Source organism: Trichomycterus rosablanca, chromosome 1 (genome assembly GCF_030014385.1).
Source record: "Trichomycterus rosablanca isolate fTriRos1 chromosome 1, fTriRos1.hap1, whole genome shotgun sequence".
Lineage (NCBI taxonomy): Eukaryota > Metazoa > Chordata > Actinopteri > Siluriformes > Trichomycteridae > Trichomycterus > Trichomycterus rosablanca.
Window position 1 is genome coordinate 47,200,393 of NC_085988.1, and position 16,356 is coordinate 47,216,748.

Genomic DNA, 16,356 nt, shown 5'->3' on the forward strand with positions numbered 1-16,356 from the left:
CCGCTCTGGGGTTCCATCACATGAAGCACCTACCTAGTAAAATGCATGTATAAAGTGATTTAAGTTATATAGTATGCAGTTTTTTTAGAGTATCCTATTCCTACATTGTATATCCATAATACACTGAACTGTTTGTTTAGGTTTGTGTAAACTTAGGTCCCGCTGAGCAGTCTAACATTAATCACTCTACCATTAGAGACTGCTGACATTCAGCATACTTGCCTGGCTGTATGATCTCATACAGCATATGAACACTGGTTTGAAGGGCCATACTGTGTAAAAGAACGCAGGCAAGCTGGCTGTATGACCATTCAGCACAAAGGCTGCATTGTGCGCCATGGAGGTAGTGTTTTGCCTGCCAAATACACAGGGCGGTACCCCTGACTTCACCTTAATTATAAACAAACAGGCAGAAGAAGTAAGTGTTTATTTATTGTGAATTAATGTAAGAGTAATGAGGCAGCAATGCCACAATCCAGCACTGTTATCAGTCTCGAGATCCTAGGGGGAAAGTAGCAGAGGCCAGTTGTTTAAGCTTCGTGTACTTAACCTGTGTATACACATGTTGGTATTCAGCAGGGAACTCATCCGTGTTTTTTCAACTTGGATTCTGACCCCAGTGACTCCTAGTATGTGTGACCACATGTTCACCCTTCGTAATTTAAGGACACTGACAATCCTGGAGAGAATAGGTAAACAGGCAAAGCAATGCTGGAAACATCTGGATCCAAAAAGTTATGACTAGACTAGACCAGGGGTCAGCATTTTACTGGTCAGCCCTATCAAACAACATTATTATTTTATGATAAGGCAGGAATTTTTGCAACATAGAGCAAAAGCTTAAAAAGAAGCATAATTTATCCTTCTTTTTGTAGTTCTATTATCATTAACTGCTTTATTCTAATCAGGGTCGATGAGGTTTGAGACACAATAAGGGAATAATCAAAGAAACTACACCGATCAGCCATAACATCAAAACCACCTCCTTGTTTCTACACTCACTGTCCATTTTATCAGCTCCATTTACCATATGGAAGCACTTTGTAGTTCTACAATTACTGACTGTAGTCCATCTGTTTCTCTACATACTTTGTTTGCCCCTTTTCATGCTGTTCTTCAATGGTCAGAACCCCCACAGGTATTATTTAGGTGGTGGATGATTCTCAGCACTGCAGTGACACTGACATGGTGTGTGTTGTGCTGGTATGAGTGGATAAGACAGCAGTGCTGCTGGAGTTTTTAAATACCGTGTCCACTCACTGTCCACTCTATTAGACACTTCTACTTAGTTGGTCCACCTTGTAGATGTAAAGTCAGAGACGATCTCTCATCTATTGCTGCTGTTTGAGTTGGTCATCTTCTAGACCTTCATCGTGGTTACAGGACGCTGCCCACGGGGCACTGTTGGTGGGATATTTTTGGTTGGTGGACTATTCTCAGTCCAGCAGTGACAGTGAGGTGTTTAAAAACTCCATCAGTGCTGCTGTGTCTGGTCCACTCATACCAGCACAACACACACTAACACACCACCACCATGTCAGTGTCACTGCAGTGCTGAGAATGATCCACCACCCAAATAATACCTGCTCTGTGGGGGTCCTGACCATTGAAGAACAGCATGAAAGGGGGCTAACAAAGCATGCAGAGAAACAGATGGACTACAGTCAGTAATTGTAGAGCTACAAAGTGCTTCTATATGGTAAGTGGAGCTGATAAATTGGACAGTGAGTGTAGAAACAAGGAGGTGGTTTTAATATCATTGCTGATCAGTGTATATTGCCAATATATCACAGGGCATTTGCATTTTTCACATTAATATTTTTTGCTTTTATACAAAGCAACTTACAGTTGTGACTAAATACATTTTAAGCAACTGAGGGTGAAGAATTGAACAGTGGGAACTTGCCAGTAGTGGTGTTTGACCAGTACATTTCAGTACATTACACACAGAGCTGCCACTATCCATATTTCCTTACTCACTTATACCTAGAAGCAATTCAGTTCTGTGATTCCACTTTCTTCATGTTTTTATGAGTTGGGAGGAAACCAGAGTACCAAGAGAAAATTCAAGCTGACACAGGAAGAACATGCCACTAACTGGCACTCACTCTTAATTACAGTGCAAATAACAAGGTAACAAATCAAAGGCTACATTTAGGATATGGTAAAAACTCCACATGCTGGTTTTCTATAAACCCCATTTCCGGAAAAGTTGGGATGTTTAATAAAAGGCAATAAAACAACACACTTCAACACACTCAAAAATGTTGGGACAAAATAGGATGTTAAATACGAGTAAAGTTAAAGTGTTTTAAACATTCCACAATAAGCAGGTGAATTGGGTACATGTGAGGGAATCGTGATTGGGTAAAACAAGGAGGATCCACCAAAGCCTCCCTCTTTCCAAGCAACGATGAGTCGTTTACCAGTTTGTACCAATCTTCAAGAATTGAGAGAATTGTTAATAAATAAAAAATAACATTTAATGCAAGTTTGCAAATAATTAAGGGTTTCACCATCTACTGTAGAAAATATTGTAAAAACATTAAGGGAATCCAGAAAAATCTCAGTCTGTGTAGGGCAAGGCCGGAAACCACTGCTGAAAGTGTGTAACCTTCGAACCCTCACCCAACGTTGCATTAAATATGGTCATGCTACTGTGCTAAGTATAACTACTGTCATCCAATAATCCACAACAAGAGCGAAGAGTCAAGTGCAGGTTTATTAGACAAAACTCCATTGCACCATTGCAAAAAATCTTAACCTAATCAGAGAAACAAGAATACAACCACTCAGAATTTCATGGCATGGCCAATACAAGACTTCGCAAAGACATTTAACAAAACAAGGGTCTTGTATACACAAAATGGCCACTGATTAGAAACAGGTGGAAACACAAGGCCTAGAATTCAGGTGAAAGTGACCTCTGTGTGTGCGGAGGGGGGCCAGCAGGCTTGAAAGAACTTTGTAAAACTGTTGTTATTTAACACAGTCTGCTGCTGCATCAAGAAATGCAACCTGAAATTTATTACACCAAGATAAAGCCATACATTTATTCTATACATTAACACCAACAAGTTCTCTGGGCCAGAGCTCATCTCAGATGGACCATCAGACAGTGGAAACATGTTCTGTGGTCAGATTCAGAGTCTATATTTCAGCTTGTTTTCAGGAAAATGGACATAGACTTCTCCATGCTAAAGATGAAAACGACTGTTATCAATAGAAGGTGTAAAAGCCAATATTTGCCATAACATGGGAGTGCATCAGTGCCCTTATTGGGATTTAAGAGAGACATATGATGACATCAAGGCAATGTCTTTTCCCAGGAAGTCTATAGTTATTTCAACAAGTCAATGCCTGCAGTCCAGATCTGTCTTGTACTGAAAGTGCATTGTGCACCATAAGGAGTCAGACAACTGAGACGACAGACTGTTGAGCAGATGAAGTTTTGTTTCAAACATAAATAGAGAAAAATTGCACTTGCAAAACTGCACTAATTAGTGTCCTCAGTTCCCAAATGATCAAAAAATCTTATTAATAGGAAAGCTGATGAAACACAGTGCTAAACATGTCTCTGATCAAACTTTTTTGAGTGTTACAAGCATCAAATTCTACATATGTTTATACACTGATCAGGAATAACATTATGACCACCTTCCTAATATTGCGTTGGTCCTCCTTTTGCTGCCAAAACAGCCTTGACCCATTGAGGCATGGACTCCACTAGACTCCTGAAGGTGTGCTGTGGTATCTGGCACCAAGATGTTGCGAGGTGGGGCCTCCATGGATCAGACTTGTTTGTCCAGCACATCCCACAGATGCTCGATTGAATTGAAATCTGGGGAATTTGGAGGCGAAGTCAACACCTCAAACTCATTGTTGAACCATTCCTGAACCATCTTTACTTTGTGGCAGGGTGCATTATCCTGCTGAAAGAGGCCACAGCCATCAGGGAATACCATTTCCATGAAAGGGTGTACATGGTCTACCACAATGCTTAGGTAGGTGGTACGTGTCAAAGTAACATCTACATGGATGGCAGGACCCAAGGTTTCCCAGCAGAACATTGCCCAAAGCATCACACTACCTCTACTGGCTTGACTTCTTCCCATAGTGCATCCTGGTGCCATGTGTTCAACAGGTAAGCGACACACACGCACCCGGCCATCCACGTGATGTAAAAGAAAACGTGATTCATCAGACCAGTCCACCTTCTTTCATTGCTCCGTCTTCCAGTTCCGATGCTCACGTGCCCATTTTTGGCGCTTTTGGCGGTGAACAGAGGTCAGCATGGGCACCCTGACTGCTCTGCGGCTATTCAGAACCATACGCAACAAACAGAATCAGTGTTATTCACTTCGTCTGTCAGTGGTCATAATGTTATGCCTGTTTGGTGTATATACAACTCACTCACTTACTCCAAATTATTGGTCTTGTAGTCTAATCACATATTCTTATCCAGTATATTCTGTTGATGTGAAAATAAAGTATACACCTAAACAAGTAAATAAAACACAACATTTATTGTTGCATCAGTGCTTTACATCAGTGTCTCAGTGCCCTTTTATCTAATGCAGACTACTATTTGCAAAAAATGTGTTATGTTGTAGTTCACTCGCACAGTTATTACCAAAAATGTATTATTTAGTGACCGTATTTTGTCAGCCACCTTGGCTGCTACAAAAAGGCAGATAAAAAGGTTTGAAAGACACTAAATTGTTGTTTAAAAGGTTTTGAAAAAGGTTTACTGCTTGCATTAAAACTGTTTTACCTGAAGCAGCAACATTTATCTTTATATTTTAGATGTTGGGGGAACCAACCTTGGAATACATTTACTGCAAGTACTGTGAAATTATGCAATGATCAGACGGACAATGTGCCAGAGGGCGAAACCTGTTAAAAACGAATATGGGCTAAACTATTCACTCTGTCTTGTTCTTGTTCTTGTAATTTTTCCAAGGAATCAACTTAGGTTTCGGGGTATTTTGATTGGAATTTCTGTGGCTGGAAAATGCATATCCTATTAATGTTGGTGCTAGGTTTTTGTGCATTTGGGAATAATGCCAGCTATGCTATCTGCACTAAATACAGTCTGCCCGAGAGCAGCTGGTTTGCACAATCACTATGTGAACAATCAGTAAAAAGCATAATACTGGTCAGTGGTGGCTTTGTGCTAAGCTGATCAAGCAGAGTCTCTGATAATTGTCACATTTATCACATTTTCAACAGTGTGTGAAGCACTTCTGTGAGCAACATAGTGCCCTAACAGATGAGGGATTACAAAGAACAGGAGAAATTAACATCTGGTCTGGTTTGGTTTGCTATTAATATCTTCTTTTTTTGGATAGTGGCCTAGTATTCTTTTTTTAGACCTAAAGTGTGCAGTCCTGTGACCAGTAGATGCATGTCTGTACGGAAATCCAGTATTAGCAGATGAAGTAGTTATTGAAGTAGTATATTTTACATTACAACACAGTCATTTAAACTGAGGGTACTTGTTTTTTAATTACTTAAGTAAACTTGTTAAAGTACTTTCAATTAGAAATTAAAAATATAAGCAACAAATTTAATCTTCTATTGGCTATCATGTAATGTCACCTACACAAGCATATTTTGCATATATCCTAGTATCAAGTCAAGGTATTAAAATACACTGTAATGAATCAAATCAGTATGGGCTTTTATCACTACCTACCATAATAAGTTAGAACTTAGATTTATATTCTAACCTTGACCTTTTATATCCTATAATCAGAAGGTTGTTGGTTCTAACCACACCACTGCCACTGTTGGGTCCCTGAGCAAGGCCCTCAACCCTCAATTGCTTTAATTGTAAGTCGCTTTGGATAAAAGTGTCTGCTAAATGCTGTAAATGTATTCTCATTTATTGCCTTAGTCTAGTCAGGTCTGGTGGCACTTGGAAACATGGGAATTGCACCCTAAACAGGGTGCCAAATATTGCAGGGTGACACAGTTTCACATTTAATTTTTTTTACAATCAATCAAGTCAACCAAAGTAACTTGTGGAAACTCAAGCAGTCCCAATGAGAAGAGACGAAACTTCATACAGACAGTGAGCACAGGCAAGGATCAAACTCCATTGGTTTGCATCACCCACTGTACTAGCTTTCTAAGAAAGTGCTGTTTTTAATAAGATAGCATTAAAGCCTGAGAAGGTGGGCTTGCTATGCAGTGGTGACTGGGTCATTTGTATTGCAGTTATCTGATTTAATCTATCCACACACCATACTCTTTGTTCACAAGCACAAACATCTCATGTGTGTACCTATTACACACAGCTGCTGTGTTTCTGTGCTTTGATTACATACCCATATGCAAATGTAATACATGTACATACATAAAATGTGCATATATAAAATATATGCCCTTATTTGTGCAAACTATATATGAAACCTATTAGAAATGGGAACAATTTCATTTATTGACAGTATATGTGTGGTCCATAGAAATATATATGCTCATGTATGTGTAATAAATTTTTTGACATATACGTAACGTATGTCAACAACAATAAGTTACTCAAATATATGAAATAACCCCACCCCTAAGTCCAGTCTTTCCCACCCACGCCTACTAGTGTGTCAAGCCAACCGGTAGCAGAGCTGAGATTCAAACCCGGGAGCTCAGAATCTCGGCACTTGTGTGCTAGTGGATTATCACGCTGCACCACCTGAGCAGCCTTAACGTGATCTTTTAATACTACAAAAGTCAACTTCTTTTCAACTCCAAACAAGGTGTTGGTGCTTGTGTTGCAGGCTTTTTGCCCAAATTTGAACTGAACAAATATAAGTTGTGCCAACTCATTCAATATTGTTCTAAAGTCTAGAAAAATCGAGCAGATTTAGAAAAGCTTGAGTTTAGTTTACAAAACAAATTATACCTTCAATGAAATAAAACATTTAGAAGCATTAAGTGTGTTTTATTGGGTACATTTTAAAATATAGTTTTAAGTATATATTGCTTTGAGTCAGAATCAGTTTTTACCAACAGCGTTGTTGCAAGGTCTGAGGGTTTACTCTGAAATAGGCTGTTTATATATACAGTATATATTCTCAATGTATGTGGATATTACACAACATTGAAATATAAAAACATATACATAAAAATAAGAACAATCATATGTTGGCATACAGCCTTTTTATATATGTTATGTTAATAAAATTGCATATATAAATACAATATATATGCTAACATGGATGGGCATGGATACTACATATAATAACATATAACAATTAATCCTATAGATATATTTAATATATGCACATACACACATTTTATTATGGGAATTTTATATATGTTATAAACTTATGTCTACATATATTACATATATCCAGAGGATACATGTATGTTATAATAATATATCACCTTACAGGTAACAACCATTATTGATATGGGGGCATATACAGTATGTCATATATTACATTTCCGTGTGGGTAGTCCTGCACTACTTTGTGGCGATTGTATTATGTGTTGTGGGATCTAATCTGATCCAATACAATATAGCGGTAACAATATTTGAGTACATTCTTAATATTATTTAAAATGATCAGCTTTTCCTAATTTATTTGTTAAATAATAGACATTTTTGGTCTACACACCTCTCAAACAGGAGCCACAGTAGTCTTTAAGCTTCTGTGTATTTAATTGTAATGAGATATTGTTCACTAATTCCTTCCAGCTGAAATCACAGAATGACCCTGTCTAGGCCCCCTTTAGCATTCTTTTACTCTTAAGAGGACATAAATAGTTTTCCAGCAGCAACATCAGCAGATATTTCCAGAAGCCCACAGTCAGAAGTTCCAGTCTCTGTAAAGGAGCCCACCCATAGCAGCCGCTAGCTACATATGCTACTGTTTCCACAAAGCTACTGTTTCTGCACCACACCCAATTCTCTTCTACTCTCGCTGCCGCTCATTAGAAAACCATTGGAACCCTACCATCACTTGGCTATTTACACCGCTGAACATAAACACCCATTTAAGAAAAACCTGAGCTATTCAGCTAAAGTTTTACCTATATAACACTATAGTAAAGGGGCAGCTCTATCTCAACAGTTACAGCTTTTTTTGTTATTTTTGCATTGTTCCAGTGTAGATATACTAAATTCGTAGATAAGCTCTGCTAGACACATGAACCCCGGCACGTGTAAAGCAACCAGCCGCTCCTTTAGACTTGTCCATGCTAGTACCACACTATGTTCCACATATTTTTTTTGTTGCTCGTGCAGAAGACTGATAGCTTTTTAATGCTTAATTCATCTTTACAAAAAGTCAATTTGTTAAGTTACTGTCCTGTTAGAGACATATTTATAACTGGGAGTGCTGTCAGTGCTGTCAGTCTGAGGTGGAAATGTTTAGGAGCAACAACAGCTCCACTGCAAAGTGGTAGACCACACAAGCTTAAAGTAAGGGACTACAGAGTGTGCACAGCACATAACACTAAAAAACTAATCTGTACTCAATTGCAATGCTTACAACTGGTTTCAGATTGCAACTGGATACAACAAAAGCATGAGAACGTAAAGTTTAGAGCTTTCTGTAATGTTTTCATGGTTAATCAGCAACACACAAACATAGAAGCACAATATCAGATTTCATGTTTTGACTGGCGTAGTGTAAAGCATTTGGAACCAGATACCATGATACCTAGAGACTGCTATAGTTGGCCACCAAATAGCTGATTAAGTGTTGGGTACCCACAAACTACACTTATTTTAGTATTTTTATCCCTATCCGTATAGGTACACTTTGTGACTGTACAGTTACAGACTCTAGGCTATTTATTGCTATACACCATTTGTCACTGCCCATCAATCAAAAGCACCAATAATAGCATCAACACTGAAAGATACATTCTTAATGGTGGATTTAGGGATCACAGTAGCCAGAAAACTGCAGTCAAGTATTTACCTCTCATTATTAATCCCTTTAATCTTATTTAGTATGATATACACACCGATCAGCCATAACATTAAAACCACCTCCTTCTTTCTACACTCACTGTCCATTTTTTCAGCTCCACTTACCATATAGAAGCACTTTGTAATTCTACAATTACTGACTGTAGTCCATCTGTTTCTCTGCATGCTTTGTTAGCCCCCTTTCATGCTGTTCTTCAATGGGCAGGACTCTCCCAGGACCACCACAGAGCAGGTATTATTTAGGTGGTGGATCATTCTCAGCACTGCAGTGACACTGACATGGTGGTGGTGTGTTAGTGTGTGTTGTGCTGGTATGAGTGGATAAGACACAGCAGCGCTGCTGGAGTTTTTAAACACCTCAATGTCACTGCTGGACTGAGAATAGTCCACCAACCAAAAAACTATCCAGCCAACAGCGCCCCGTGGGCAGCGTCCTGTGACTACTGATGAAGGACTAGAATATGACCAACTCAAACAGCATAAATAGATGAGCAATAGTCTCTGACTTTACATCTACAAGGTGAACCAACTAGGTAGGAGTGTGTAATAGAGTGGACAGTGAGTGGACATGGTATTTAAAAACTCCAGCAGCGCTGCTGTGTCTGATCCACTCATACCAGCACAACACACACTAACACACCACCACCATGTCAGTGTCACTGCAGTGCTGAGAATGATCCACCACCTAAATAATACCTGCTCTGTGGTGGTCCTGTGGGGGTCCTGACCATTGAAGAACAGAGTGAAAGCAGGTTAAAAATATGCAGAGAAACAGATGGACTACAGTCAGTAATTGTAGAACTACAAAGTGCTCCTATATGGTAAGTGGAGCTGATAAAATGGACAGTGAGTGTAGAAACAAGGAGGTGGTTTTAATGTTATGGCTGATCAGTGTATGTTTTTTTAGTTTAAAGCTTATTCTTTACACTCCACCAAATATCTGTCTAAAGTATTCTGACTAACATCATCATATGCTTTATAAAATAGCACTCAATCCATTCTGCATAGCTCATAGACATTTTCTGCTATGGAAAACTTTTACATTAATGCAGAAGCACTAGCACTACTGTGGAAGCTGAACTGAAATGTTCCAGGGTAATAGAATAATGACACGTTGCAATGTCTGTACTTTTCTTATTTGCTTTTAAAAACGGGACAGTGGAACATCTTATCAGGTTATGATATGATTTGATACTAAGTGTTCTGCTACATTTCAGCCTTTGTTAGTCTGGTACTGCTCTCACTTTCTGTGCTGGAACACTGAGGTTCATGGTTTAAACATGGGCTTGCTTGGAAATCCTCTTAAGGCATCCACTGCATCCATGTAACAGCCACTTATTTCTGACAGCAGATAAAAATCTGCAGATAGGAAACAAGATGTGTGGAGACAAGACGAGAAAATGTGAATTGTGAATCCGAAGCTGCTGAATCACAGGTGTCACTTCCATTGTCACGAAACTTATAATTACAATGTACTTAAAGAAAAAAGTATTTTCCCCAAATAGGCACCTTATAGCTTGACAAATTTTGTGGCAGACCACATGGATAGTGAAAAATCAGCTAAGGCAGTGTAAAACTCACTAGACTGTGAACAGTGCCACCTGTGATCCAGCTTGCAATTTATGAATAAGAATACTGAATTATTTCTCGTCTTGGCCAAGGGACTTCTGTTCCAGGTACTTACATAAGTGTTTGTACACATGATCTTTGGGTCTGCTTAGAAATGGCTCCAAATTATGAGAGGCCGTGTAGGCCATAATTCTAAGTTGAATTCTCTCACACACACCATCATACTCTCACACACACACCATCATACTCTCTCACACACACCATCATACTCTCTCACACACACCATCATACTCTCACACACACACCATCATACTCTCTCACACACACCATCATACTCTCACACACACACCATCATACTCTCTCACACACACCATCATACTCTCACACACACACCATCATACTCTCACACACACACCATCATACTCTCACACACACACCATCATACTCTCTCACACACACCATCATACTCTCATACATGGTTTACTATACTCTTTCACATATACTACTATACCCTCTTACAACTATAATCACACTTTCTTTTATTTACTATTATACTCTCATACACACAGCACTTTTCTCTCTTGCACATATAACTATAGCTACTTAAACATGCATTATGTGCTTTCATGATAATCTGTGTAAAAGAGAATATTAGTATATGTATGTAAGTTTGGTAGTCTGTGTAAGGGACGTTAACACTGTATGTAAAACAAAGATCTACTGTATGTGTAAGAGAATATTATTATATGTAAGCGTAATAAATAGTGTATGTGAATGCAAATAATCATGTTTATGGAACAGAATGATAGTGAATGTAAGACAGAATGATAGTGCATGTGAATAAGAATAGTTGTATGTGTGAGAGAGTTTGATGGTGTGTGTGTGAGAGTATGATAGTGTGTGTGAGAGAGTTTGATTGATACGGAAACGAGTTTGATTGAAACGGAAGTAATATTAAATTCTCAGTACCTGATTGGTGGAAGACGCGGGATTTCACAGACATGTCCCGCCTTCCTCATTATTACTGATAGGAGAGGATAGTGGACCGAGAGAGAATCAATGGAGCATCGGCCTGTTAACATTTTAAACTTTTCCACCGCTGCCATATCCATGTCAGAAATGTGGATTTAAACCCGACAGCCCGACAGGAGTCTAAACGCGGCCGCGGAGGAAGAGATGCGGTGAAGCTTTATATCCGAACCATCAGCCGAGTGCTGCGAGCTCCATATCAGCCTCAACCACAGAGAGCAGAGGCTCCAGAGTCAGGGGACAGGTGAGTTCACTACATCATTCACCTCTTCATTTAGCTTCTGATAGATTCAGGTTTAGATTGGGATATTTAATAAATATTCGTCTTTGTAAGGGACCGTCTGCAAATTACACGTTTTTAACGTTCTAGTAATGCCAAACTAAGTGAGTGAGTTCTCATAAAGCAAATTTATAAGAAACTTTGTTTTGGAAGCTTTCTTAAAGAACAATAAATAAAATTACTTTATCGTTTTAATGGCTATAGTTGCTCCACATTAATGTGTCACTACATTCGAGTCGAATTACATGGAACTTTTGGACTCTTCCCTATGTAGGTCTTAATAAGTAAAATAAAATATAGATTCATTTTGTATACACAATCATAAACAAGCTGCTGCACATGGAAAGCTACAGACTTACAGTCTAACATTTCAAAATCTGTCTCAGTGCTCATTCTAACTTAGTCACTTGTACTATTAAAGTTTGTTATATTTCTTTTATTACAGAAAATGTAATTCATTATAGATTGAGACCAAGCTCTCTTGAGTAACTGTTCTCTAAATATTTGATTGTATTGGGTGAATTGCTATAGACTGGTTTTGAAACTAAATTCAATTTTTGTGATTTCAGTATTGAACTTTTGATGGCATGAGGAAACAAACTGGTTTCACCAAAGTTGCACGAGGGCCAGAAACTAAATGGCTTCATGATTGACAATACATTTACATCAAAGGCAGTGTACATTAGACAATGACACATTTACGGTAAGTTATTTAAAAATAATGTAAGCAGTATGTTTATATTGCATATTATTAATAATAATAAGTAATTTGTAGCATTTAGATTTCATGGTTTGGCAATAGGCTAACCCCCAACATTTTCTAAATGCATTGTGTGTGTGTGTGTGTGTGTTTGTTTTGTTTGTTTTTAGTTTGTCACCACAGATTTAGAGGACAGTGGTGTGGAGGTTGACACGACAACAGCATCTAGTGACCACAGAAGTACCACACCAGTCATTGTATGACTACAAGGACTAAGGATACCTTAATCCACCTGAGTGACAGATTATTTGCTGTTGAGACTGTTCTGAAATATTTGGTTTCTGCATGCAACAATAAATAAGAAACATTTGTTTGCTTGGGACAAGATCTTTGTTAACCAGTATAATAGTGATTTCCTGACCTGTCCATAACTTGATAATAAATATCTAAATATTATATGGGGTGTCCTCTTTTTTTTTTTTTTTTTTTTTTTTTTTTTTTTTTTTTTTTTTTTACATTACTGCATTGTTTCATTTATCAGAAATACATTATGACGTTTTAATTACTATCACAAATAACTCTAATAACCATAACTAATTTGGAATTTGAACATTGTAAATTCTTTGGCCAGTTGCACACCCGTGATGGAAGGCATGTCCATTTGGGTCCAGCACCTGCAGCGCATGCCAGCGTTGTTTTCTGAGACTGTTGTCCTCCTAGCACGTACCTTTCATCTGCATTTGGGGTGATTTGAAGAATCTTATTAACAATGTCAGCCAAAGTCGCAGACATTGCTGTATGCTCTCTCTCACACACACACACACGTCAGTTAACCAATTTGAAGTTGCTATTTGTGCCTGTATAATTTCCTCCTGATGATTCCAAAGCATACAGCTATTCTTTAGCAACGAATTTCAAGAGACAAACCGAAGGTAATTTGTTTATGTAGGATGACCAGTTCTGATTGTTGGAGGTAATCTTGGAGAAAATATATCCCTATGTCTAATTTCTACTGATCTTGAGTTTTCCTATAAATTTTTTAGGGAACAAAAACATGCATAATGTGCCTCCAGTGCACCCAAACTTCATTGACTGTCACCTCCTTCTAACTGCGGGCTAATTAAAAGAAAGTAAAAAGTTGTCAGTGTTTATCCATTAAGCTCACAAAATAATATTTCCAGAATCATGCTGGTATGTCCCATGCTGTCAGTTTTCCTTTCAATGTTCTAAATGCATCTCATTGTGATGGACAAAAATAGTAAAACATGTCCTCCTCATTACCATTTATTTCCACAAACCAAAGTGACCTTGTAAAAAAGGTAGAAAGTAGAAATATCATGGCTAGTTCAACAAAGCTCAACAAAAGTGTAGTCATTGTTAAAAGGTCTGCTGCCAGATTTAAATGTTTTTGTAGACCAATTTATGTGCAGGCTCTGTTCTTACAACTGTAAGCCAATCTGACTTCCTGTCCTCCTTCCTGGCCTCCTTTTAACACCTTGATGGTGTGTGAGAGAGTATGATAGTGTGTGTGAGAGAGTATGATGGTGTGTGTGAGAGAGTATGATAGTGTGTGTGAGAGAGTATGATGGTGTGTGTGAGAGAGTATGATGGTGTGTGTGAGAGAGTATGATGGTGTGTGTGAGAGAGTATGATGGTGTGTGTGAGAGAGTATGATGGTGTGTGTGAGAGAGTATGATGGTGTGTGTGAGAGAGTATGATAGTGTGTGTGAGAGAGTATGATAGTGTGTGTGAGAGAGTATGATGGTGTGTGTGAGAGAGTATGATGGTGTGTGTGAGAGAGTATGATGGTGTGTGTGAGAGAGTATGATAGTGTGTGTGAGAGAGTATGATAGTGTGTGTGAGAGAGTATGATAGTGTGTGTGAGAGAATTCATCTCAGAATTATGGCCTACACGGCCTCTCATACCAAATAACATTTCAGACTACGTCCACTTTATGAGAGCTGTACACACTTAGACCTTCCCATATTAATTTTACCAACTTAGACTGTAAACAGGATTAAAGACTGGCCAGATTTACTGAGTAGAAAGACATTGTTGAAATGTATTGTTGTGTTAATGGATTCTAACAGCTGTCAACCAAAGCCTAGCCAATTCTTGATTTACAGCTGGAAGCAGGACCTTGGTGAGAATCATTGCAAATGGAATGAAGCTGTGAACCTATTCCAAGGTTAGTAAACTCAAATCTGGAGTTATGTCTTTATTCCTATGATAAACTCATAAACAATTAGCTAAATACCCATTTACTAATAGAATCTAGGTTCTAAATGTCTGGATTTTCAGGCTTATCCATATATTTTTATCCATAGGTTAAAAATGTCAGACGTCCATCATGGCACTTAAATGACTGTACTCTGGTGACAGAAGGATTAGTATAATAATGGCTGTAAAAGTGCTGGAATGACTATAAGGATGAAGATAGCATAGCCTCAGATGATTGTCTTACACATCCATCTAAACCACACGTCAATAAACACAGATTTACTTACATTGGCGATGTGATCACAGCTTTATTTGGATTTATGTCCTTATTTCTGTGCCTGATTCTAAAGGTTAATGGGCTTTCTTCTCACTTCAGACACACAGCACTGACAGCACTTGTTCTTTGATGGTGGAGTACAACACTTGAATAAAGACAGATGATTGGGCAAAACAACTCGTACAAAACAAAGCATTTAACGGAATATAGCATTTAGATTTTAAAATGCTGTTTTTGTAAAAACAAAACAAAACATAATACTTAATAACCTAATAAGCCATTTTCTTGTGATCAAAGGTCATTGATGAGGATTTTACAATGCACAGTCTTTAAAGAGGGTGATCAAGATGGCACACAAACAAACAACTCTATACTACAGTCACTGAGCGCATTTATTGATTATTTTACAGGTTTTGCCTACCATACTAATACATAACCTTATACTATTACTTACTGAAGGCCAGTGTTGACACACATAGTTTATAAAAAATAAATAAACAGCTTCAGTCTCTACCCCAACAATGAGTGCTTACATGGTATGTTCCGAATAATAAGGCCAGTGTGTGTAAAAAATGCGATAAAAACACATGCTGGAACCAGAGCTGCGATCTCGAATACATCTCATCGAGTCTCAGCTCTGCCTGCCGGTTGGGCTGAGCAGCCACATGAACAACAATTGGCCTGTTGTTCAGATAGGGGTGGGATATTAAAAAGCCGGATAGGGACCCTCTCATAACTAATGCGACCTCTGCTGGCTGATTGATGGCGCCTGCACAGAGATGGAAAAGAGTGTCTCTCCGTACACAGTGCTGATCCGCATTGCACTCGTTAAACTGTAGGGCGTGGGTTAGCTTCGTTCTCCGCAATCAGAGCAGGGATCGACATTGGTGGAGAGGAAGCACGACGCAATCGGGCAATTGGACGTGCTAAAAGGGAGAAAAGGGGGAGAAAATGTATATATATATATATATATATATATATACAGTATATACTATATATATATATATATATATATATAAATATATATATATATATATATATATATAAATGTTTAAAAATACCAACAAGACTGCAGCACCAATACACTTGTACCAGAACACAACACACCACAATGTCATTACCCTTTTAGTGTCATTACAGTGCTGACAAAGGTCCAACAAATCACATCTGGTCAGTAGTAGTCCTATCAGGGTCCTTTTTAATTGATACACGGGATACAGGAAAGTACAGACAAACTATATAAACATATACAGATGTTTCTTTGCATATCCTAGCTTGTTAGGAAGCTGGAGTCAGAGTGCATGGTCAGCCATTGTACGGCACCCCTGGAGCAGAG

General features: G+C 38.4%; 1 long non-coding RNA gene across 1 annotated transcript; it reads left to right on the forward strand.

Annotated features, from left to right (window-relative positions):
- The first annotated feature begins 11,607 nt into the window (after positions 1-11,607).
- On the forward strand, positions 11,608-12,978 carry LOC134321833 (uncharacterized). The gene is made up of 3 exons (XR_010013927.1): positions 11,608-11,786; positions 12,392-12,525; positions 12,693-12,978. It is a non-coding gene; the product is annotated as an uncharacterized LOC134321833 (long non-coding RNA).
- Positions 12,979-16,356: the final 3,378 nt, after the last annotated feature.